Below are 27,226 nucleotides of genomic sequence, written 5' to 3' on the forward strand. Positions count from 1 at the left end.
TCAAGCGATTCTCCTGCCTCAACTCTCCTGCCTCCCGAGTAGCTGGGATTACAGGTATGTGCCACCATGCCCAGCTAATTTTGTATTTTTATGAACTCCTGACCTCAAGTGATCCGCCTGCCTTGGCCTCCCAAAGTGCTGAGATTATAGGCGTGAGCCACCATGCTTGGCCTACTGGTGTAATTTAAAAAACATCTTAGCCAGGCATAGTGGCTCAGGCCTGTAATACCAGTGCTTTGGGAGGCCAAGGCAGGTCACAAGGCCAAGAGATCGAGACCTTCCTGGCCAACATGGTGAAAACCCACTTCTACTAAAAATACAAAAATTAGCTGGGTATAGTGGTATGTGCCTGCGGTCCCAGCTACTCAGGAGGCTAAGGCAGGAGAATCGCTTGACCTGGGAGACAGAGGTTGCAGTGAGCCAAGATCACACCACTATACTCCAGCCTGGTGACAGGGCAGGACTCCATCTAAAAAAAAAAGATTTATGCTCTCTAACTGGCTGTAGCCACAGACTCAACTCTGCCAGTTGTCTCCAAGATGTGAGCAAAGAAAGATCAGCAGGGTTTAGGTAGGGAGTAGATGGTAGATATTACCTGTTGTGGTAGCCACCAAGTTAGCATGAAGAAATGAACTGCTATGGCTGGAAGATATGCCATCTTCAAGTTCAAAAATAACGGCAAATAAACATAAGACAATGTGAAGTGTGCACATACGTTTTATTGTAAGTGTGCTGATGCATCCGTTCTGTTTTAATGAATCCCTACTTCAAATCCAGAAGTCCAGGGTCCTAAGTACACAGCTTCCTGCATAGCTAACCAAGAGTCCTTGTGAAGAGCTCTGCCTGGGTCCTGCTCCAGGGGTGAGGTGACTGTGACATCTGGCCCCAGGTAGGGAGCTGGTATTAAAACAATCCATCTTGGTAATAGGCAGAGCCACATGTCATGCAGACTGCCAGTGAGAGAAACAGACTACGTTTTGGCACATGCTTCCTAACCCCTAATATTTTACTTTCCCTTAGAGAAATATTGCAAGTCCTTTGAAAACAATTATTCTCAAGTTGTATTAACATTGGGGCTCAAACCTAAGTCAGTACTTCTGAATATCTCTCAAAGTTGTCAGCTTTCACCATGATTGACTTGCCTGATTAATTACTTTATGTAATGAAAATGTATTATTTTTAACTTCTTTTTGAGGGATGGAGAGATAAACCACACGTGCAGCAAAGCAAGTCAAAGAATGAGGTGTGACGGTCACCCTGCCTTGAGTCAGTGTCTGCTCCCTTCATTCCTTCCTACTTGCAGCTCTTAGCAAATCATGAACATTCTCCTCTGCACTCTGAGCTGATTGTGTTACTTTCCATAGCATTTTGGGTTCGTCTTGACCCAGACTTTGAGAATGGTGGGGAGAGGCTGTGAACTGTGGTTAACTGTTCTGGATAAGACCCTTTGCTGTGACCCCAGCTCCTCTTCCCTCTCTCTGTTCCCCATTCCCTGAGCCATTAGGGGACACACTCTAGAGACTTAGTAGTGCTATACTCCAGTGAAGATTGTCCCATCCTCTGTTCATTCCAGATAAGGAAAAGAATGATTAATTACCACAACAGTTGCTAACTATAACTATATAACTTTTTAAAATATAACCATTTTAAACAGTTGTTAACTATAAGTAACTGTTTAAAGGAAGAGTTGACCTCAGAGTAATTTTGTTTGAATGCAATAACCACCTTCATAGGCATCAAAAAATTTACTCCAACATGATGTCAACATGGAATGAACAGATAGCTAGGTTGTATTCTTTGTAGAAAAAAAAATGCGCTGAGAGGGAAGTGTTTACCTTGCCTATGAAAAGCAGAACATTTTGAGGCAGGATAAGTAAGGTTGGGAGGCCATCCTGACTTGTCTCCTCGCATGAAGCCTCGAGGTCTCCTTTTCCTTACACCCTCCCATGTTAGCACCTAACTCTTTTCCAAGATAAGCAGTTCTACAGAAGGTTCCAAGTTCCTGATAACCAATAAGGCCTGGGAGAGACCCCTATTCATGTTGTAGTTTCCCCAATCTCCAGCCAATCAGCAGTGGAAACACAAGAAGCTATTAGCTACAAATTCCCGCCTCAGCAGGGGACGTCTCTGGGGTCCCGTATGTGCAACTAGGCTCAAAGTTTAGCTTCTAGTGACCTTTTTCTCATTTTAATAGTAAAAAATACACCCCCATAGGTAGAGATTTTATATGCTAATAATGTATGCCATGCATGTTAGAGCATGTAGATGCTGAGCACATGGGCCATCTGCAGGTCTGCACTTGCGTACTGGACCTCACCAGTATTTTATGAATATGTACATAGAACACCCATGAAAGGAATCCCTCCTAAGGCACTAGCTGCTGTCTCTAGCTTTGAGCAGCCTCCTTTGCCTCTCAGAGTGTACTTTCATTGTGCGGTAATCTTCTTTGCCTACTCTTACTATGGACTTGCTCTCAAATTCTTTTGTGTGGCAAAGTCAAGAACCTGAACTGGCCCACCAACAACAATTTGAGTGGTTGCAACTTTCCCAGTTCCCTACAGTGCAAAAAACCAGGGATGACAAGGAATCCTAGTCTAGCGGGAAGCATTGAGAATATACTGAAACTATATCTAATTGTGAAAATTCTATGAATATGATAGACAATTGCTATTTTATAGACAAATAATTTCCTTCTGACAAAAAGCACTTGGAGACCTGTAATTGATAGGAATATATTGTACTGAATAAAAATTATGTTCCAAGATCCAAAAAATGATACTTTTTTTTTTTCAGATGAAATCTCGCTTTGTTCCCCAGGCTAGAGTGCAATGGCACAATCTCGGCTCACTGAAATCTTCTCCTCCTGGGTTCAAGTGATTCTTCTGCCTCAGCCTCCCAAGTAGCTGGAATTACAGGTGTGTGCCACCATAGCCAACTAATTTTTGTATTTTTAGTAGAGACCAGGTTGGCTATCTTGGCCAGGCTGGTCTCGAACTCCTGACCTCAATTGATCCCCCTGCCTTAGCCTTCCAAAGTGCTAGGATTACAGGCATTAGTCACTGCACCTGGCCGAGAATGGTACCCTTGAAACGATTTTTTTTAAATCAAATTTAATCCTGTCATAGAATAAGCCCTGATTCTAGGTCAATTAAAAATATGGGGGCCAATACCAACTACATCCTGCTTCCTTTTATTAAATAATAATAATAATAATAATTCTATGGATGTTATTCTTCTAAAAATTGTATTCTGAATTTGGGAGCCTTTGTATTAAATACTGTTGAACCTCAAAAATGATTAAAATGAAATTAGAATTAAGAATTTAAAATTTCCTCTTAATTCTAAAATAAGTAATTTAATTTTTTTCTCTGTAGTAATAGTGCATTTTTTATAGAATACAAGACTGGGAATTCTGAGCATGGCATATTTGGATTTTATGTGAAAATTTAGATTTCTTCACTCATATTGAACAACTAAAGCGCTATGCAAAAGTAATATAAACATGGTTGTTCAAATGAAATTTTTTGCGAATTGAAATGTGTTATAATGATAAAAACTAGTCTTTTTTGTTTGAAAATTATATGACTCTATGAGAAAATTTCCACTCGAAATATCTGAACACCACTTAAATTTTTGCTGTCGGACACAGATCTCAAACAACAACTTATTAATTTGTTTCATCATCTTATACCTTGATTATATTTTTCTAGCATTCTTAATTGACTCTTAGAATTTTTAAACTGTATAGCATTAGGGTAATGAATTTTTTGTATTTAGCCAACGTCTCTGTATATGGAGTAAATTCCAATCTTTGATCTTCAGGCAAAATTGTAAAAGCTTCTATTTAATATATACTTGTTTAATAACTTTTATTTGTTAGAAGCGAGGTCTTGCTCTGTCACCCAGGCTGGAATACAGTGACACAATCATGGCCCACTGCAGCCTCGACCTCCTGGGCCCAAGTGATTCTCCCACCTCAGCCTCCTGGGTAGCTGGGACTACAAGCATGCACCACCATGCCTGGCTAATTTTTTAAATTTTTGTAGAGACAGAGTCTTCTTACGTTGCTCAGACTTGTCTTAAACTCCTGTGCTCAAGGGATCCTTCTGCCTCAGCTTCCCAAAGTACTGAGATTACAGGTATGAGCCACCATGCCCAGACTTCTTTAAGTATTTCTAAGACCTGAGCTATCCTCCTTAAATTGTTAAAATGCCCCTGGAAGAAGATTTTGAATGGCAGCAAGTTAAGACACCACTAATGAGAGAATACTCTGCTGTTACATCCTCTCCACTTTAAAATCATTTAGCAGCTCCTTATCCTCTACTCACAGTGGTTCTCAAGCTTAGATGTGCATAAGCACTGAACTGGGGCCTGGTGCATCACATGCCTGTAGGCACAGCTCTTCAGGAGGCTGAAGCTGGAGCATCTCTTGAGCCTGGGAGTTCTGGGCTGTAGTGTGCTATGCCCATCGCTATGCCGCACTAAGTTCGGCATCAATATGGTGACCTCCTGGGAGCAGGGGACCCCAGTTTGCCTAAGGAGGGGTGAACCAGCCCAGGTCAGAAATGGAGCAGGTCAAAACTCCTTTGCTGATCAGTAGTGGGATCGCACCTGTGAATAGCCACTGTACTCCAGCCTGGGCACATAGCGAGACCTGGTCTCTTAAAAATAAATAAATAAATAAAAATAAAAACTCAACTGGGAAACTTGTTACCAACAGAGATTCTTGTCCTTTTAGATGTTTTTCTTTTTCCAGCTCTGACCCCACCTCTCTACATGGAATATTTCTTGCACGGAATTAGACTTTGCCTCTTGACCTATAACCCCCACTACCTCAGTCACCCCAACCCTCAGATAGTCTCCCAGCCCCATCCTAACACCAGTGTCTCCTTAGGGAGCATGCCTAATTTCCTGACCTTCAGAGATCTTTCTTCCTCTCTTCAGAGGACCTAGTTCAGACTTGTCAATATGTGGTCTCCTGCAGATCTTTGATTGGGTCCCTGTTCCTCTCTGACAATCGTGTCTGAGAACACAATGCTCTGGCCCTTTTATATTTTCTTTGTCATGGAATTGATGTGTGTGTGTCTGTCTGTGTCTTGTGACTTGGAGGTAGGTCCTGAAAAAAGCAGAGATTGCTATAGATCCTTTCTCCATACATTTGGTTTTACCAATTCTCTGAGCCACTTGGGATTTGAATTTGAGGCAATTAGGGCAAAGGGAAGGATAGAGAGATGAGTTTTTTTTCTGTCAACTTTTATTTTAGGTTCAGGGGGTCCATGTGCAGGTTGGTTACATGGGTAAATTGTATGTCACTGGGGTATGGTGTATAAATAATGATATACCTGATAGGTAGTTTTTTGACCTTCATCCTCCTCCCACTCTTCCCCCTCAAGTAGGCTCCAGTTTCTATTGTTCCCATCTTTGGGTCCATGTGTACTCAGTACTTAGCTCCCACTTATAAGTGAGAACATGTGATATTTGATTTCCTGTTCCTGTGTTATTTCTCTTAGGATAATTCCTCCAGCTCCATCCTTGTTGCTACAGAAGACATGATCTCATTCTTTTTTAATGGCTGTATAATATTCCATGGTGTATATGTACTGCCTTTTTTTTTTTAATCCATTCCATTCTTGATGGGCATCTATGTTAATTCTATGTCTTTGCTATTGTGAATAGTGCTATGATAAACATGTGAGTGAATGTATGTTTGGTAAAACAATTTACATTCCTTTGGGTATATAGCCAGTAATTAGATTGCTAGGTCAAATGGTAGTTCTAAGTTCTTTGAGAAATCTCCAAACTGTATTCTCCAGTGACTGAACTCATTTAAATTCCTACCAGCAGTGTATAAGTGATCCCTTTTCTTCACACCTTGCCAACATTTTCTTTTTTTTTTTTTTTTTTTGAGATGGCGTCTCGCTCTGTCTCAGGTTGGAGTGCAGTGGTCTGATCTCGGCTCACTGCAACCTCTGCGTTCCAAGTTCAAGCGATTCTTCTGCCTCAGCCTCCCGAGTAGCTGGGACTACGGGCACACGCAAGCATGCCCAACTAATTTTTGTATTTTTATTAGAGACAGAGTTTCACCATTTTGGTCAGGATGGTCTTGATCTCCTGACTTCATGATCTGCCTGCTTGTAATCCCAGCACATTGGGATTTTGAGTTTGAGATCAGTCTGGCCAACATGGTGAAACCCCATCTCTACTAAAAATACAAAAATCATCTGGTATGGTGGTAGGCTTCTGTGATCCCAGCTACTCAGGAAGCTAAGACAGGAGAATCCAGGAAGTGGAGGTTGCAGTGAGCCAAGATCTTGCCATTGCACTCCAATCTGGACAAGAGTGAAACTCTGTCTCAAAAAGAAAGAAAGAAAGAAAAAAGCCCAGACTACCCAAAGCAATTTACAAATTTAATGCTATTCCTATTAAAATACCAATGACATTCTTCACAGATTTAGGAAGAAATGTTCTAAAATATACAAGGAACGAAAAAGATCCTGAATAGCCAAAGCCATCCTAAGCAAAAAGAACAAAGCTGAGGCCTCACATTACAGAACTTCAAACTATACTACAAGAGCAGTGGGGTGACATGTGATATATTTAAAATGCTGCAAGAGTCCAGGTGCAGTGGCTCATACCTGTAACCCCAGTACATTGGGAGGACAAGGTGAGTGGATCACCTGAGTTCAGGAGTTCAAGACCAGTCTGACCAACATGGGGAAACCTCATCTCTACTAAAAATACAAAAATTAGCTAGGCATGGCGGCAGGTGCCTGTAATCCCAGCTACTAGGGAGGCTGAGGCAGTAGAACCACTTGAACCCAGGAGGTGAAAGTTGCAGTGAGAGGAGGTTGCACCATTGCACTCCACCCTGGGCAACAGAACGAGACTCCATCTCAAAATAAAATACAATAAAAGTACTGAAAGAAAAAAACTGTCAAACAAGAATTCCATAAACAGAATAACTATCCTTTGTTAATAAATGAATAAATTCCCAGGTAACAAAAATTGACATAATTTGTTATTAGGAGACTTACCTGATAAGAAATACTAAAAGAAGGCTGGGCTCATGCCTGTAATTCCAGCACTTTGGGAGGCCGAGGCAGGTGGATTACCTGAGGTCGGGAGTTCAAGACCAGCCTCACCAACATGGAGAAACCCCAACTCTGCTAAAAATATAAAATTAACCAGGCATGGTCGTACGTGCCTTTAATCCCAGCTACTTGGGAGGCTGAGGTGGGAGAATCACTTGAACCCAGGAGACGGAGGTTGTGGTGAGCCAAGATTACACCATTGCCCTCCAGACTGGGCAACAAGAGCGAAACTTCATCTCAAAAAAAAAGAAAGAGAGAAAGAAAGAAAAGAAAGAAAGAAGGAAAGAAGGAAAGAAAGAAAGAAAGGAAGGAAGGAAGGAAGGAAGGAAGGAAGGAAGAAAGAAAGAAAGAAAGAAAGAAAGAAAGAAAGAAAGAAAGAAAGAAAGAAATGAAATACTAAAAGAAGTCTTGAAGATGAAAGGAAGATGATATTGTCAATCAACATGAAGCAACAAAGATCACTACACACCTGCTAGAATTGCTAAACCCCAAAACACTGACAGCACCAAATGCTGACAAGGATGTAGCATAACAGGAACTCTCTTTCATTGCTTGTGGGAATTCAAACTGCTATACCCACTTTGGAAGACCGCTTGATGGTTTCTTCTAAAAGTAAATGTATTGTTTTTTTTTAATTATTATTATTCCAAAAACTTAAGCTTCGTTGCACAGCAAATCAACATGTCACTTGGCTATCCAGCAAACTATCATGATGGGGCAGTCTTTCCCACAAAGGTACATGCATATACAAAATGTGAGTCACAAGAGTGAAGAGTTGGAATTAAACAATGAAGTTGAAATATTTTACTCAAGCTCCTGAAAACAATTTAATTGTTCAGTTGATATAGAAATTATTAGAAGTAAACATATTCTAATCATATGATCCAGCAATTGTGCACCTTGGCATTTACCCAAAGTAATTGAACATTTACATCTGAAAAAAAAACCTGCACGTGAATATTTATGGTAGCTTTACTCATAATTGCCAAAACCTAGAAGCCACCAACATGTCCTTCCATAGGTGAATAGAAACTTTTCTATTCACCTTTGGGAGGTGGGGTTGGACAGATCACTTGATGCCAAGTGTTTTGAGACCAGCCTGGCCAATGTAGTGAAACCTCACCTCTACTAAAGATACAAAAAATTAGCTGGACGTGCTAGTGCACACCTGTGATCCCAGCTACGCAGGAGACTGAGGCATGAGAATCGCTGGAATCTGGGAGGCAGAGGTTGCAGTGAGCCAAGATGGTGCCACTGCACTCCAACTCCAGCCTAGGCAACAGAGTGAGACTCTATATAAAAAAACAAAAAACAAAAAAAAAAGGGGGCAACTACATAAAACAATAAATATAAAGTATTGTTAGACTTATAACACATTAAAATGTAATATATGTAACAATAATGGCACAAAGGAGGAAGGAAGGAATGAAGCTATATTTGTGCAAGGAGATGGCTCTAGTTGTAACTAAAATTCAAAGAGAAAAATGAAGCATACTGGAAATGGTAAACATGTAGCTTACTATAAAATCCTATATATTTTCTCCTCCTTCTAGCTTCTCTAAAAGGCATGATTGTATAAAGCAATAATAATAACACTGTATTGTTGGATATTATAGGGAGATGATAAATATCAATTATGGCTTTGAGACCAGCTGCAGCAGCAGGAACTGTAGCTCTTCCCTGATCCTCTTGTACCAAATCTTTGCAGAGATGACAGCTGCAAAGACCCTGTGATGGACTGGATTTAGCGGAGAGTATGAGAGGATCTGAAGCACTCTATGTCCAGACCATGACTTCAGAAGTCATCTGTTTTCCCCACTGGAAGCTTTCAGAATATTGTCTTTATCCTTGGGTTTCTGAAATTTCACAATGATATATCTAGATATAAGTCTTTTATCTTTGTCCTGGGAAATTGGTGGACCTTTTAATCTGGAAACTTGGTTTTTAACATCTAGGAAAATTTCTTGTCTTTATCCTTGGATGATTTCTTGTCCTTAGTTTTCTCTTTTAAGAAGTTCTTTTTGTTAGAGGTTGTACCTTCTGGATTGATCCTTTATTTCTATTTTCCTTCTCTCATATTTTCTGATTCTTTGTCTTTGTTCTACCTCCTAGGAGATTCATATGCATTTATCTCCTGCTCTTCTATTAAACTCATTAAAAATGTGGCAAATATTTTTAATATCCAATAACTCATCTTGGCTTCTGATTTTTCTTTCCTCCTGCTCCCTGTCCCTCAACATATTAAAGACTTATTTTTAAGAACACTTTTAGGTTCACAGAAAAATTGACAGGAAGGTGCTCAATAGCCCATGCACCCCATATCCCACACATGCATTGCCTCCTCCATTAACAACATCCCCCATCACTTCCTTTGTTTTGTATAACATCTTATTCTTAGTTGATCTTGGTCATTCTCTTAAAAGAATTTTTAAATTGATGTATAATCATTCTGCATGTTTGGGGGAGTACATGTGATTTCGACAGGTATATATAACATATAATGATCAAATCAGGGAAATTAGCATATCCATCACCTCAAATATTTATCTTTGTGTTGTAAACATTACAGTTCTTCTAGCTATTTTAAAATATATAATAAATTATTGTTAACTATAACTTCCCTACTGTGCTATCAAATACTGGAATTTGTTTCTTTAACTTTTTTTTTGTACCCTGTAGCAAACTTCTCTTCATCTGCCCTTCTGTCTTCCTTTCCCAGCCTCTTGTAATCATCATTCTACTCTCTACCTCCATGACACCCTCTTTTTGACCTCCCAGATATAAATGAGAACATGTGATATTTGTCTTTTTGTGCCTGGCTTATATCACTCAACATAACAATCTCCAGTTCCATCCATATTGCTGCAAATGACAAAATTGCATTCTTTTTTAAGGATGAATAATTTTCCATTGTATATATGTACCACATTTTCTTTATCCATTCATCTGTTGATAGACACTTATGTTGATTCCAGAAATGTCTGATCTTTGTCATCTGTTTATATTTAAGAATAAAGCAGGCATGGTGGTGCATGCTTATAGTCCCAGCTATTCAGGAAGCTCAGGCAAGAGAATTGCTTGAGCCCAAGAGTTTAAGATCAGCCTGGGCAACATGGTGAGACCGTGTTTCAAAAAAAAGAAAGGAGAAGGAGAAGGTAGCCACAAGGAACTGACTTGGATGCTCTGGGTAGATGTATTGGGCTTATGTATTTGCACTTTACTTTGATGCAAACCAATAGCTAGCTAGCCAATGCAGACAGCTTTCCCCTAAGGTCAATAATGTTCATGGTTATTCCTGGTTCAGTCTTAGCTGCCTGGGCCTCAATTTCCTTATCCTGGAGAAAGCAAAATGAGGAGGGTCTGGTCAAACGGTGACTTCTTCAAAGATAATTTCAGCCTTATGATGCCAGGGCTCATGTGACCAGGGCTCAGATGTTTTGAGGGAATCCTCTGCACCACACTCTACCATATCACTTCCACTGCTCTCATCCATTGAAGAAGAATCTTAATCTCTGGTCTTGCTCTCTCAATGCTATTCCATCAGAAGAGGGTGGCTTACCAGATTTTCGCTTATTTCTCCAAGATTTAGTATTTGAAATAAGGGTGTGTCATTAGCTCAGTGATTAAAGTTTACAATATTCTCCACCATGTTTCAGAGATTTGCCTGGGTGGGGTAGTCTTTGGTGTTTTGCTTGTCTCGTGGTTGGTCATTAATGTTTGTGTTTTCAATGGCTATAGGACTGGAACTAGTTAAATAACCCTTCTTAATCTCCCGGATTGATTCTAGAAACTGGAACTGTATTCATTATGCAGATAACATTAAGTAAACCATAGGAGAGGGTGTCTATAAAGGTTGAGAAATAGGTACAGCTTCTTGCTAGAATATTTGGAAAATGGAAAAAGTAATTACTAGAAACCTAGCATACTTCTCAACATTCTGACCCTGATTCTGAAATGAGAGAGAACGTGACTGCACAAAATGTTTATAGAGCATTCTTTATGACAGTGAAAAAAATCAGAAATAGCAGAAATGTCCAAAGCCAGAGAAACAGTGGATGAATATTATGTAGTCTTTAAAGTGATGACTATGCAAAATATTGTGTGCCTCTATTTATATATAGAAATTAGGACTATAAAGAAACATGAAAAGATAAAAATAGTTTTTTCACTGGGATGCTTGGGCTTATGAGTGAAATTTAAATTATTTTCTTTTTTTATGATGTTCTGAGTTGATTCTTTTATAAATACTGACAGCATTGCCTTTATCTCTCTCCCACACTTGTGCAAACTTTTTGACAGATACATAGCCAGCAAGCCTTAACTCCATACAGCAGATGGAAACCCCAAGCAGGGGATTTTGGCTCATTTGAGGTTTTGCTCTATGCTCAGAACTGTGGGTAGAATGACATTCCTTTTGATCTTCTCCTCTCCTTTTCCAACTTCATTCTTCTAATAAAGTGAAATTAGTATTGAGTACTTCCAGACTACAAAGGGAGATACCAACCTGGTTTGCAGTCTAGAAGTCCAAAAATTTGTCAGCTGACAGAGGTCCCTCAGGGGATTTGGCAATGAACCCTTTGTGGACCTTTGGTTCTCTTCTCTTTTAAAAATTAAATTTATTTTAGAGACAGGGTCTTGCTCTGTCAGCCCAGGCTGGAGTGCAGTGACGCAATCATAGCTCACTGCAGCCTTGACCTCCTGGGCTCAAGGGATTCTCAGTCCCAGGCTCAAGCCACTGCCCCCAGCTGGTTCTCTCCTCCTTTATCTCCTCCCAAGCACCACTTCCGTTCTTTCGGCTACAGAAATTCCCTGGCTATTTCTGGCCCTTTATTCTTCCACAGAAATTTTAAAAGCACCTTACCAAGTTCCATGAGAACTCTGTTGGGATATTTATTGAAATCACATTGAACTTCCAGATCAATCTGGGGAGAACTGACATCCTTAATATTTTGTCTGCAGAGATCTTGAAGACCTGGTAGATTTATTCCTAGGGACTTGATATTCTCGATACACCTATATTATTATTATTATTATTATTATTATTGTTGTTGTTGTTGTTGTTGTTATTTGAGATGGAGTCTTGCTCTGTCTCCAGTGCAGTGGCATGATCTCGGCTCACTGCAACCTCCACCTGCCAGGTTCAAGTGATTCTCCTGCCTCAGTCTCCCAAGTAGCTGAGACTACAGGCGTGCACTGCCACGCCCAGATAATTATTGTATTTTTAGAAGGGACAGGGTTTCACCATGTTGGCCAGGATGGTCTCCATCTCTTGACCTCATGATCCATCCACCTCAGCCTCCTAAAGTGCTGGGATTACAGGCATGAGCCACCGTACCCGGCCTATTTTTAGTTTTAATTGTATTCTTAGTTGTTTGCTGCTGTTACATAGAAATACAACTGGCTTGGTAATCTATAGCCAGCTATAAATATTTCTAATAATTTATCTGTACATTTGTTTGGATTTGTTATTTTTCTTTTCTTATTTTATTTATTTATTGTTTTGTTTTGTTTTGTTTTGTTTTGTTTTGTTTTGTTTTTGAGACAAAGTCTCGCTCTGTCGCCCAGGCTGGAGTGCAAAGGTGTGGTCTTGGCTCACTGCAACCTCTCCCTCCCAGGTTCAAGCAATTCTCCTTTCTCAGCCCCCCAAGTAGCTGGGATTACTATAGGACTATAGGACACCTGGCTAATTTTTGTATTTTTAGTAGAGACGGGGTTTCACCATGTTGGCCAGGCTGCTCTCAAACTCCTGACCTCAAGTGATCTGCCTGCCTCGGCCTCCCAAAGTGCTGGGATTACAGGTGTGAGCCACAGCACCCAACCAATCATTTTTTTTTTTTTTTTGCTTTTTGAGACATTCTTGCTCTGTCACCCAGGCTGGCATGCAGTGGTGCAATCACAGCTCACTGCAGCTTTGACTTCCCAGGCTCAAGTGGTCCTCCTACCTCAGCCTCAGTAGTAGCTAGGACTACAGGTGTGTTCCACCATGCCCCACTAATTTTTTTACTTTTTGTAAAAATAAGATCTTATTATGCTGGCCAGGCACAGTGGCTCACACCTGTAATCCCAGCACTTTGGGAGGTTGAGGCTGGCTGATCATTTGAGGTCAAAAGTTTGAGACCAGCCTTGCCAACATGGTGAAACCCTGTCTCTACAATACAAAAATTAGCTGGGTATGGTGGCAGGCACCTGTGATCCCACTTCTTGGGAGGCTGAAGCAGAAGAATCATTCGAACCTAAGAGGAAGTTTGCAGTGAGCTGAAATTGCACCACTGCACTCCAGCCTGGGCGAAAATGTAAGACTCTGTCTCAGAAAAAAAAAAAAAAAAAAGATATTACTATGTTGCCTTGGCTGGTCTCGAAACCATGGGCTCAAGTGATTCTCTGGCCTCAGCCTCCCAAAGTACTGGGATTACAGGCATGAGCTACTGTGCTCAGCCTCTAATATCCTTTTTCTTTGTTGTATTTGTACAGGGTAGAATCTCCAGTATAAATCTCCAATACCATATTAAATAAAAGTGGCATTAGTGGGCATTCTCAGCTTTTCTGACTTCAAAGGAATGCTTCCAAAATTTCCCCATTTAGGATCAGGTTTCTCTAGGTGTTCTTTTTTTTTATTAGGTTGCAGATTTTCTCTTCTCTTCTTAATTTTCTGTAAGTACTTATTATGATTGACAGTTGGATTTTATCGAAGGATTTTTCTGAATCAATTGACATTATAATATGTTTTTTTTTCTTTTAATCAGTTTATAAAATGATTTACATTCATGGATTTTCTAATATTAAACCAGTTTTATAAACCAGTTTTGCATAGCTGGGTTAAATTCAATTAAGCAATGGTATGAATGCTTTTTTACACACTCTTGGCTTAGATTTGCTAATATTTTAAGGATTTTTTTAATCCATATTCATGAATGGAGTGGTCCTATAATTTTCCTTTTTTGAAATGTCTCCATCTGATTTGATATAATATGCCTGTATTAGTCAGGGTTTCCAGAGAAACAGAACCAATAGGATGTGTATATATAAATAGATAGATTATAAGGAAATTGGGTCATGTGACTATGTTGGTGGGAAAGTCCCAAGATTTGCCGAATGAGTTGGCCAGCTGGAGACCCAGGAGAGCCATAGTTTAGCGTCTGAGTCCAATGGCCAGAGAACCAGAAGCATTGATGGTGTAGTTCCTGTCTGAGCTGGCAGGCTCAAGACCTAGGAAGGGCTGATGTTTCATTTTAAGCTCAAATGCATGGAAAGCCTTATATCTCAGCTGAAAGGCAGCCAGGCAGGAAAGAATTCTCTCTGACATGAGGGAGAATCAGCCTTTGTGTTTGAGACCCACCCACATTAGGGATGGCAGTCTGCTTTACTCAGTCTACTGATTTGAATGCTAATCTCATCCAGAAACACTCTTACAGAAATGCTCAAAATAATATTTGGGTATTAATATCCTGGCACCCCATGGCCCAGTCAAGAGGATACGTAACATTAAACATCACAATGGCATATTCCTCCATTCTCCTGTTGGTGGGCATTTGTTTATTTCCAGGATTTTGCTGCTATAGCATTCTAGTACCTGAATCCTAGAAAATACCTAAGACCACAATTGCTTTAGTGGCAGGCATGTGAACATTAAGCTTAATAAGCAAGTGGCAATAATTCAGCACTTTCTGCTTTGATTACTTTAATATTGGGCACCATTTTTCTTAATATATAAGAGATCACTTTTCTAAAAAAAAAAATACTTATTTATTATTCATTTATTTATTGGCAGAATCTTGCTCTGTTACCCAGGCTGGAGTGCAGTGGCTTGATCTCAACTCACTGAAACCTCTGTCTCCTGGGTTCAAGTGATTCTTGTGCCTTAGTCTCCCAAGTAGTTGGGATCACAGGCATGAGCTACCATGCCTGGCTAACTTTTTGTATTTTTAGTAGAGATACGGTTTCGCCAAATTGGCCAGGTTGGTCTTGAGCTCCTGGACTAGAGTGATCTGCCCCCTTGGCCTCCCAAAGTGCTGGTATTACAAGTGTGAGCCCCTGTGCCCAGCCAAATACTTTTTTTTTAAATAACAGTCTTTGATTTACAGAAAAATTGAGCAAATAGTACAGAGAGTTCCCACACATCCTCTGCAAAAGTTGTCTTATTATGAACATCTTTGTTAGTATGATACATTTGCCACAATTAATGAACTAATATTGATACATGATTGTGAAGTAAAGTCCACAGTTAATTCAGATTTCCCTAATTTTTACCTGATGACCTTTTTCTTTTCTTTTTTTTTTTGGAGGGGATGGAGTCTCGTACTGTCGCCCAGGCTATAGTGCAGTGGCGCAATCTTGGCTCACTGCAATCTCTGCCTCCTGGGTTCAAGAAATTCTTTTGCCTCAGCCTCCCAAGTAGTTGGGACTACAGGCATGCAACACTGTGCCCAGCTAATTTTTTTATATTTTTAGAAGAGACGAGGTTTCACCCTGTTGGCCAGGATGGTCTCAATTTCCGGACCTTGTGATCTGCTCACCTCAGCCTCCCTAAGTACTGGGATTACAGGCACCGTGCCTGACCTACCTATGACCTTTTTCTATTTCAGAATCCCACCCAGAACATCACAATACATTTAGTTGTCGTAGCTTCTGCAGCTCCTCTTGCTGTGGCAGTTTCTCAGACTGTCTTTTTTTTTTTTTTTTTTTTTTTTTTTTCATTATCTTGAGAGTGTTGAAAAACACTGTTCAGCCATGTTGCAGGGTACCCTGTTCCTCTCAGTCTTTAGTAATTTTCTTTGCTCTGAAGTCTTCTTTATCTGATATTAGTAGTTATTCCTACTTTCTTTTGATGAGTGTTTTCATGTTATCTCTTTTTCCCATCCTTTCATTTGCAACCTGCCTATATTGTTATATTTGAAGTTTTTGTAGGTAACATATAGTTAGGTCATGTTTCCTAATGTAGTCTGCCAACTTCTGTATTTTAATTGCTGTATTTAAATCATTTGTATTCTTGGTGAAAGGTACTTATTTATTTTTAATTTTTTATTTCCATAGGTTTTGGGGGAACAGGTGGTAGGTAGTTACATGAATAAGTTCTTTAGTGGTGATTTGTAAGTTAAATCATTTACATTTAATGCATTTATTGGTATGTTAAGGCTTCATTCTGCTACTTTGTTTCTTGTTTTCTAGTTTTTTCCTCTCTGTTTTGTTTTTCCTGCCTTCCTATGGGTTACTTGAACATTTTTTAGACCTCTGTTTTCATTTATCTGTAGTGTTTTTTAGTGTGTGTCTTGGTATGGATTTTTAAGTGATTGCTGTAGATAGTATACATATGTACATTATCACAGCCTCCTAAGTTATCATTTTACCAGTTTGAGTAAAATTGGAAATCTTAGTTCCCTTTAAATTCATTTTATTTCTCATTTATGATACAATTGTCTTAAATATTTCCTTTCTATGCATTTAGGACCATACCAGGCAGTGTTAACAATTTTTGCTGCAACTATCTAACACAATTTAGAAAATTCCAAAGGAGAATAAATGTTTGTATTTATTTACACAGATTTTCCCATAGCACATTTATTCTTCCATTTTGATATTATAAGATTCCCTCTTTTATTGTTTCCTTTGTGTTTAGAGAATTTGTTTTAAATTGTTCTTTTAGTGGTGTATGAGAAACAAATTCTCTTTTGCTTCCTTGATTTTCCTTTGTTCATAAATATCTTGATTTATGCTTCATTCCTGAATGATATTTTCACTGGATATAAGATTCTGGGCAGACAGTTCTTTTCTTTCAGCACTTAAAAAAGGTTGTGCCATTTTCCTCTGGCCTCCATTGTTTCTGATGAGAAATTGGCAGGCATTTGAATTATTTTTTCTTATATACAAGATGTGATTTCTCCCTTGCTGCTTTCAAGATTGTTTTTCCTTTTTTTATTCATACACACACACACACACACACACACACACACACACTATACACACACATGCACATGCAACACACACACACACACACACATATATATAATTTTTTAATTGAGACAAAGTATGGCTATGCTGCCCAGGCTGGTCTCAAACTCTTGGTCTCCAGGCATCCTCCCACTTTGGCCTCCCTAAGTGCTGAGATTACAGGCATGAGCCACAGCACCTTGTAAGATTTTTTTCTTTGCCTTCAGTTTTCAGAAATTTGGCTTTAATGTGCCATGATGTAGATTTCTTTAGATTTATCCTGTGTGGGTTTTTCTCAGCTTTTTAACTCTGTAGACTTATGTCTCTTGCCAAATTCAGGGAATTTTCAGCTAGTATGTCTTCAATACCATTTTAGCCTCACTCTCTTTCTCCTCTCCTGGGGCTGCATGACATGAATGTTCCATCGTTTGCTAGGGTCTCACAGGTCTCTAAGACCATGTTAATGTTTTTTTCCATCTATTTTCTCATTGTTGTTAAGATTGGGCAATTTCTGATGTTCTATTTTCCAGTTCAGTTTTTTTTCTCTGTCCCCTCTATTCTGCTGCTGAGTCTATCCACTGAGTGTTTTTATTTGTCATTGTACTGTTCCATTTTAAAATATCCATTTGCTCCTTCCCCAGATCTTTTATCTTTTTGCTTAGTCCATTTTTTCATTTGTTTCAAATGTGTTCATAATTGCCCATTAGCTTATATTCCTTATCAGATAATTTTGGCATTTCTGTCATCTTGCTGGTGGCATCTATGCATTGTCCATTTTGATTCAGTTTAGGATCTTTCTGGTTTTTGGTTTGTGTTATGGACTAAACATTTGAGTCCTACAAATTAATATGTTAAACCCCTAACCCCAAAGTGATGATATTTTAAAATGGGGCCTTTGAGTGATAATTAGGGTTAGACGTAGTCATGAGGATGGGCCCTTTGTCTGATGGGATTAGTGCCCTTATAACAAGAGACACCAGAGAACTTGCTCTCTGTCTCCTCTTGTGAGCAGAGAGGAAAGGCCACATAAGGACCCAGTGAGAAGGCGGTCATCTGCAAGCCAGGAAGACAGCTCTCACCAGGAACTGAATGGGCTGGCACCTTGATCTGGAGACTTTTCAGCCTTTGGAACTCTGAGAAATAAACATCCAGTCTATAATATTTTGTTATGGCTGCCTGAGCAGTCTCACATAGTACAACAAGTGCTTTTCTATTAAACCTGTACATTTTAGGTATGATGTTATAAGACTCTGAATCATATTTAAATTATCTATTTTAGATTTTTTTTAAATAACCACTCCAGCAGGGGATGACAGGGTGGCACCACCTCATTATTACCAGGCAGGGGTAGAAGTATAAGTTCACCACCCAACCTCCCTTGACACATAAGGAGGAGAGCTCCTCATTACTGCGAGGTATGACTCCCCATGTGGTCCTCACTGACACTGCAATGGGGAGGGAACCTTGCTATCATCTAGCAGAAATGAGAGTCCCAGCTCCCTACTCAGGCTTCTCTGACATTACCTTGATATGTTTGAGATTCATCCATGTTTTTCACGTATCATGTTAGTAGTTCACTATTCTCACTGCTGTTTAATTTTTCACGCATATGACATATTTACATATATTTCTACTGATGTTATGAATATCATATATGATATTTCATATGTATTATTTAGCTACTCTAGTATGATTCCTTTGTCAGATATATGTACTGCAAATATTTGTTCCCATTCTATGCATTTGCCTTTTTGCTTTTTTTTTTTTTTTTTTTTTGAGACAGAGTCTCACACTCTCGCCCAGGTTATAGTGCAGTGGTGACATCTCGGCTCACTGCAATCTCCGCCTCTTGGGTTCAAGCAATTCTCCTGCCTCATCCTTCTGAGTAGCACTACAGGCACGCGCCACCATGCCCAGCTAATTTTTTGTATTTTTAGTAGAGACGAGGTTTCACCATGTTGGCCAGGATACTCTCAATCTCCTGACCTCGTGATCCTCCCACCTTGGCCTCCCAAAGTGCTGAGATTAAAGGGGCGAGCCACCATACCCGACCCACCTTTTTGCATTTTTTTTTTAAACAGACTCGCTCTGTCACCCAGGCTAGAGTGCAATGGTACAATCTCGGCTCACTGCAACCTCCGCCTCCTGGATTCAAGCCATTCTCTCACCTCAGCCTCCCGAGTAGCTGGGATTACAGGCACACACCCGCAGGGGTGAGGGTGTTTCATCAGTTTCGTGTAGTGTAAAGCTACACTCTCCCCACTTGGCCTTTGCGGACGTGGGTGGTGGGGGAATCACAGTTTTTCCTTAGTGTTTGGCCAGAGTATAGCAGTTACTGTTTAGAAGTTTTCTGTCTTTCTGCGCTGTCCTTTCCTGGTCTTCTGGCTGGAAAGAGCAAGTCTTGGTTGGCCCTTTTCTTGTCTGTGCAGGTTGGCATTTGCAAATTGCTTGCTTCTTCACTTCCAAGTCTGGGATATATGAAGCAGGAACAAAATATAGAGAATTCATTACTGTGTCACTCCTTCAGTCCCAAAGTCCCTATCTGGTCTGCCTTCTTCTGCACATCTTCCAAAGTCTTATGTTTATTTTACATGTAATGTACAGGAACTTCAGTTGTAGTTGGCAGGAAGAATAAAGTATACCTATTTCATCTTCAGGGAAAAGGGAGTTCCATATACTCAGTTTTCAATTATAATTATTTTATGACTCTATGTCTAGAAAGTCTGTTTTTCTCTTTTTCAAGTCTGCTTTGCAATTCTTTATAGTTTCTTATTTCCTACACATGCTTCTCAAGCATTTCTGTCATTTTTTAAACTTATGGAGCATGTTATTATAGAAACTCTGATAACTCCATTACTGGATTTTTTATTCTGAATTTCTTTGTTTTCATTTCTGCTAGTCCTTGCTCATGATACCTTGTTTCTTTGTGTGGTTATTATTTACTGTAAATTAGTTATTTGCCTTTGAATTTTATTTCTATGACTTTAAAAATGCTTTTTATTGAAATACAACTTACATCAGCAAAGTGCAGAAATCCTAAGTTTAATAACTTTTTACTTATGTGTACACCTGTGGCTCTATCACCCAGATCAAGATACAGAACATTGGCAAGGTGTGGTGGCTCACGCCTATAATCCCAGCACTTTGGGAGGCTGAGGCAGGTGGATTTGAGGTCAGGAGTTTGAGACCAGCATGGCCAGCATGGTGAAACCCCATTTCTACTACAAATACAAAAATTATCCAGGCATGATGGTATGCGACTGTAGTCCCAGCTACTCAGGAGACTGAGGCAGGAGAACCACTTGAACCCAGGAGGTGGAGGTTGCAGTGAGCCAAGATTGTACCATTGCATTCCAGCTTGAGTGACAAGGGTGAAACTCTGTCTCCCACCGCACCACCCCCCAAAAAACAGAACATTTCTGACACCCTAAAAGACATCCTCATGCCTCCTTCCAATCAGTGCCCACTCGAACAGTAACTGCTATTCTGATCTCTACCACCATACATTAGTTTATTCTGTTTTAAAATGTTACGTAAATGGAATCACATAATATATACTTTTTGGGGCTGGGTGTGGTGGCTCACACCTGTAATCCCAACACTTTGGGAGGCCGAGGCAGGCAGATCACCTGAGGTCAAGAGTTCGAGACCAGCCTCACCAACATGGAGAAACCCTGTCTCTACTAAACATACAAAATATTAGCCAGGCATGGTGGTGCATGCCTGTAATCCCAGCTATTTGGGAAGCTGAGGCAGGAGAATCGCTTGAACCTGGGAGGCAGAGGTTATGGTGAGCCAAGATCACACCATTGCACTCCAGCATGGGCAACAAGAGCAAAACTCCATCTCCCAAAAAGAATATAATGCATACATACATAAATATATATATACACTTTTTGTGTGTCTGGCTTCTTTCATTAAACATTGTCTTTGAGATTCATCCATGTTTTTAATGCATCATGTTAGTAGTTCACTATTCTCATTGCTGTTTAATTTTTTACATATTTACATATATTCCTACTGATGTTATGAATATCATATATATTTCATATATATTATTTAACTGTTCTAGTATGATTCCTTTGTCAGATATATGTGCTGCAAATATTTGCTCCCAGTCTGTGAGTTGCCTTTTTGCTTTTTTTTGAAACAAACTCTCGTTCTGTTGCCCAGGTTAGAGGGCAGTAGTACGATCTCAGCTCATTGCAATCTCCGCCTCCTTGTTTCAAGTAATTTTCTCACCTCAGCCTCTCGAGTAGCTGGGATTACAGGCACGCACCACCACGCCTGGCTAATTTCTGCATTTTTAATAGAGACAGGTTATCACCATGTTGGCCAGGCTGGTCTCAAACTCCTGACCTCAGATGATCCAGCTGCCTCAGCCTCCCAAAGTGCTGGGATTACAGGCATGAGCCACCACGCCCAGCCCCTTTTTGCTCTCTTAATGGTGTCTTTTGGTGAACAGATGTTCTTAATGTTGGTAAAATCCAGTTTATCAATCTTATGTTCTGTCTAGGAACTCTTTTCTACCTATATTCTTCTAGAAGCTTCATTGCTTTATTTTAGCTTCCACATTTAAGTCTACGATCCATTCTAAATTAATATATGGTAGTTGTGAGGAAGGAGTCAAGGTTCAATTTTTCAAGTTAGTTATCCCATCAACCCACGTATTTAAAATAACTCTGATAAATTGGATAGAGACTTTGTCATGAATCCCACACATAAATATATGTGTGGGTCTGTTTCTGTGCTCTCTATTCTGTTCTTTAGGTGGTTTTGTTCTTTTTTGCTGTTGTTACCAGAGGAGCAATAAAGACTTGCATAAAGAAAACGTGGATAAAGTCCTCCCACCCTCTTCTCTTTGAAGTAACACGTTACCACACTGAGAGGCATTTAGCTTTCCCCCGTGCTCTTACAAACATATGTGCTCACACACACTGTGCCTTTACAAAGAAGTTTTTTAACCACATGGGGAGATGCTTTCTTGTAAAATGAAGAGAGTAGAATGTAAACTTGTATGTATCAAACTGCATAACAGCAGTAATAAAAAATACTGCTTACCATGTGTCAGGTGCTTTGCTAAGTGCTTTACGTGTATTAACTCATTTAATTCTCACAGTAGCCTGAAAGGATAGGGGCAATTTCACTCCCATTTTACTGATGATGAAATTAGAGGCACAGAGAAGGTAGAATTTGCCCAATGCCATATAACAAATATATGGTGGAGCAAGGATTCAAACCCAGACTGTCTGGCTCCAGAGCGCATACTCTTACCAGAATTGGTTAGAATAAGACACGTGGAAACATCAGTTGCACTTACCTCTATGAATTGGGATTTTTATTATTTATCCCTTGCTCACTTCCCTTCACCCTTCTGACCATTAGGGCTAAGTTCTTTCCCAGCCTTGAAGCCTTATTCCTCGTGTAGACAGTTCCTCCATGACTCATTGCTCAATCAGCTGGTATTCAACCTTGAACGCTCAGCTCAAATTCCCCTTCCCCATGAAGTTCGCCCTGGCTTCCTACACAAGGCTGGCTTCCCTGAAACAGTTTCACAACTTCCTGTCCTGTGCTTTTCCTTTCTAGCAGTCAGCACAATTGTGCATAACAATTTCTGGAATTAGTTGGTTGAACAGCTGTCTTCCATGAGCACCGCCTTCCTGTGGGCTCCCTGAAAGCAAGCTCTAGGTCTGTCTGGTTCATCTTTGGGTGCCCAGAGCCTTGTCTGACACACATAGATGCATGCCAGGGTCCCACTATGGAGCCGACCAGCTAGAGACAGGCCATCAGGAGGCATGGCTTGGGGAACCCTCTCACTGTGTTCTAATATGGATGCAAAGGGAGGTGCTGGAATCAGACACATTGCCCTGAGTTAAATTATTGACTCAGCAAGCTGTACAAACCTGGACTAAAACTCTTACATTCTGAGATCTGCTTTCTCTCATAGAATAGGGGATTAAAAATACCACCTCGCATCTGCAAGAGTATGTGACACACAGTAGATTCCAATAGTTAAATGAATATGTTGAGCATTTTTGAAAGAATTAAATGGTTTTTTTTTCCAGTTTCTTAACATCTCTCTACCTGTTTTCTTATCTGTGAAATGAGATAATAAATAAATTAATATATCCATTTCTTAGAATTGTTGTGAGAATTCAAGAATATAGTCCACGCAATGCACAGAACCCAGTGTCTAGCTTGGAGGAAATGCTCAATGGTGGTTAGCTATGCTTCTTATGATTATGGGTAAAACACCTTCTGGAGTGCCCAGCACACAGTAGGCACTCTGTAGATGCATGGTGCCAAATGTTACTGACTTAGCCTGGGTGGAGTCATGTCCAGCTGCTTCTAGGGCAATGCAAGGTCCTGGCTATGAGCGCACCTGTAGGTTCCAGATTTGGTGCTGTACGGACACCACCCCGTGGCCACATTGAGCTCCTGCAATCCCAGCCCTGGCTAATACTCTGCTCTAGGGGGTTACTCTTCCTGACTCCATCCAAACCTTAAAAACAGCCCTGTGCATTTCCTTGGAAAACCAGGAACACTGGAGACAGAAAAGAGGAAATGGACTTGAGAGATAATTCAAGAATGTGGATTCATCAGCCTTTGTGATCAATTATATATCCAGGGGGGAAGGAAGATGGATTTGTCTAAGATAGTGGTTCTCAAGTCGGGGTGATTTTGCCAGAAAGGGGACATTTGGCAGTGTCTGGAGATATTTTTTATTGTCACAACTTGGAATGAGGGACGCTATTGGAATCTAGTGGGGCTAGACCAGGGACGCTGCCAAATATCCTACCACGCACATGAAAGCCCCCCAGTAAAGAATTATCCAGTCCCGCCGGACACAGGGAATCCCAGCTATTAGGGAGGCAGTGGCAGGAGGATAGCTGGAGCTTAGGAGTTCGAGACCTGCCTGAGCACTATAGCGAGACCCTGTTCTCTACAAAAAGGAAAAAAAAGAATTATCTAGTCCAAAATGCCATAGTGCCAAGGTCAAGGTAATTTGTTCTAGGCAGTCTAACCTGGGCATTCACTGCATCAAGAAAAGTTGTGAAAAACCTGTCACATGAACTATCACTATTGTGTCCAGTTCATGGATCAGGTTAAGTCTGAGGACAATCCTAGTCAGGAGCTGGCACAGCCTGTGGAATTCTCTCACGTCAAGGAAGGGAAACACTATTACAGATCATTTATTTCTTCGACTTGCTATTTTTATGATCACAACACATATATTTAAACTACTGCTGATAGTGTACATGGCTATTAATCACACTGAAGGACTTAAACACAGAATATATGTCATGTTAGCTAGAAATTCTCAAAGTAGGCCTGGTGCGGTGGCTCACACCTGTAATCCCAGCACTTTGGGAGGCCAAGGCAGGAGGATTGCTTGAGCCCAGGAGGTCGAGACAAGCTTGGACAGCATAGAGACCCTATTTCTTAAAAAAAAAAAAAAAAAATTAAAAAATTATCCGGGCATATTGGTGCACACCTATAGTCCCAGCTACTCAAGAGGCTGAGGCAAGAGGATCACCTGAGCCCAGGAGGTCAAGGATGCAGTAAGCCATGTTTGTGCCACTGCTCTCCAGCCTGGGTGACAAAACAAAAACATCTCAGAATAGGTCACATAATCTTAGAGTTCAATTAGGAGATCCTTTGGATTTCCATCCAGAAAAAAAGCAGTAACTGTGAACCAAGGAAAAGATTCCACTTATGCTTCCCAGTATTTGCTGTAACAAACTTGAGAAGCAGCCAGATCCCTACCCTTCCTTTAATATCTGCTCTACACTGTGGAAAATGTGCAGTCAGAAAGCAGAGTAAGGGCCCCACTTAGTGGGAAGCAGCAAGACCAGGAGATCAGGCAGGAGAACCAAGAGCACAGGGCCCTCTCTTGTGCCTGGGAAGGGAAGAAATATCTCAGAACATGGACATATGAGACCTTTGCAGCTCTGCCCTTCTGTCAATAAACCAGGCCTGGCCTGGAGGCTCACACCTGTAATCCCAGCACTTTGGGAAGCCACGGCAGGGGAATTACTTGAGGTCAGGAGTTCAAGGCCAGCCTGGGCAACATAGCGAGACCCTATCTCTACAATAATAATAATAATAATAATAATAATAATAATAAATTAAAAACAAACCAGACAGAGGGGCTTTTGGGCTCACTCTTCTAGATTCTCATTTGAAATCCACTCTCACCATTGGGAATTCCTGTGACACTCCAAAGATTCCAAGGATATTATCTTTTAGTTCCTTTCCTCTTGATTGGAAATTCCAACCCAAGAAAGTCTCAGACTGCTGCAGCTGGCAAGCTTGATGAACACTCAGTTCCTCCACCTGCAGGCCTTTGTGCGTAAGGCTGCAAGTTCTCAACTCAGAGCGACCTTGGCACCCCAGGTGCTGCTCCCTACGTGAGAGAGACCTTTCCTACCTGGGCCTGGCGGTCCTCTGGCTGTCAGGGGAACCGCTCTGTGCTTGTCTTTCTCCACTGCCCTCAAAGTACCTCTGGCTCTGGAAACGCTATTTTTTTGCGACATTCTCCATCCAATATGACTTTGCAAAAAAAAAAAAAAAAAAGCAAAGAAAAAAATAAAAAATAGCAAAAATATGACTTTGCAAAATATGTATTCTACTCACAGGTTGACTGGTGTTCTGATTCTTGATGAAGTTACTAGGAACTAGTGGGAATCATTTGATCCAGACGTTAGGTGGCATCTTTCCTCTGCGGGTCTATTTACCTGACCATCCTATTCTAGTAAGGCCTGATAGAAATTTTAAAAGCTTACAAAAGCTCCTTTCGAAAGCTAGAAATTCCCTGGAATCATTCTTTAAGTTTTTGTTTTTCTGTGTATGGAATGCTTCTCTATTTTCCAGAGAAATTTCAGAACAAACTTCCATGGAAATATTTGAGAATCTAATCAGAACCTAAAATTACTCCACGTTTGAAATCTCAAGGCTCACCAATCTGTTTCCGTTTTTTTTTTTTTTTTTTTTTTTTTTTTTTTTTTTTTTTTTTTGGAGACAGAGTCTTACTCTGTCACCAGGCTGGAGCTCAGTGGTGTGATCTTGGCTCACCGAAACCTCTGCCTTCTGGGTTCAAGCGATTCTCCTGATTCAGCCTCCTTAGTAACTGGGACTACAGGCACATACTACCACACCCAGCTAATTCTTGTATTTTTAGTAGAGACAGGGTTTCACCATTTTGGCCAGGCTGGTGTCAATCTCTTGACCTCATGATCTGCTCGCCTCGGCTTCCCAAAGTGCTGGTATTATAGGCATGAGCCATGGCGCCTGGCCCCCAATCTGTTTTCTGACCACCCCTCTTAGCCTGCCCAGCTTCCATCACTGTGGCTACCTGCTCAGTTCAGGCACCCTCATCTCTTGCCCCAATTCCTGCAGCAGCCACAGCCTTCTGCCTGGAACCAGGTCTCCCCACTCTCCTGACCCTCTGATGTGTCCCCCAACATAGGCGCAGCTTCCATAACTCATTCTGCCTGGTGCACAGCAGATCCTTCTGGCCTTTCTGCCCAGCAGGGAGGTTGGGAGCTTCACTGGACTGCAAATTGCCTCATGTCTCTGTGCCTGGGCTCTGCTCTCTATTCTGGGACATCAGCAGACCCAGATCCACTTGAACTGAGAAGCAGTAGAAATTACTGGCTTTATTTTTTCAAAGTTAATATTGTCATTGTTTTTAAGGGTGACATTCGGAAACACCTTATAGCCTGGAATCAGCACTTCAACTTCACATGGGCCAAAAGCATATCTTTAATGGAAACTCCTAAGAAGGCCCTGATGACAAGGACTAAGCCTTTCCATTAAAATACAGTGTATGAGTAGCTATTTGTTGAGAAAAAATGTGAGGAAAATTGCCCAAAATTGCATTCCCACTCCCACAGTAATGAAACTTGGTGCAACAGCTTCTATAAATGATGTAACACTGTCCTGCAGTGAGACGTTGGAGAGCTCCTGTCAAATAATAATAGAAAGCTTTAAACCAAAAGTTATGGCTGGGCACAGTGGCTCACGCCTGTAATCCCAACACTTTGGGAGGCCGAGGCAGGTGGATTACCTGAGGTTAGGAGCTCAAGACCAGCCTGGCCAACATGAAGAAACCCTGTTTCTACTAAAAATACAAAAGTTAGCTAGGTGTAGTGGCTCATGCCTGTAATCCCAGCTACTCGGGAGGCTGAGGCAGGAGAATCGCTTGAACC

General features: G+C 40.7%; 1 protein-coding gene across 1 annotated transcript in view; it reads left to right on the forward strand.

Moving 5' to 3' along the window:
- CLPB (ClpB family mitochondrial disaggregase) overlaps positions 1 to 27,226 on the forward strand; it is a 275,007-nt gene that overhangs the window by 29,891 nt on the left and 217,890 nt on the right. The window contains exon 3 of the mRNA XM_074400970.1: positions 2,794 to 2,915. The gene's annotated coding sequence lies outside the window, so the exon portion shown is untranslated. The remainder of the gene's footprint in view (positions 1 to 2,793; positions 2,916 to 27,226) is intronic.

Source organism: Saimiri boliviensis, chromosome 6, assembly GCF_048565385.1.
Source record: "Saimiri boliviensis isolate mSaiBol1 chromosome 6, mSaiBol1.pri, whole genome shotgun sequence".
Classification (NCBI taxonomy): Eukaryota; Metazoa; Chordata; class Mammalia; order Primates; family Cebidae; genus Saimiri; species Saimiri boliviensis.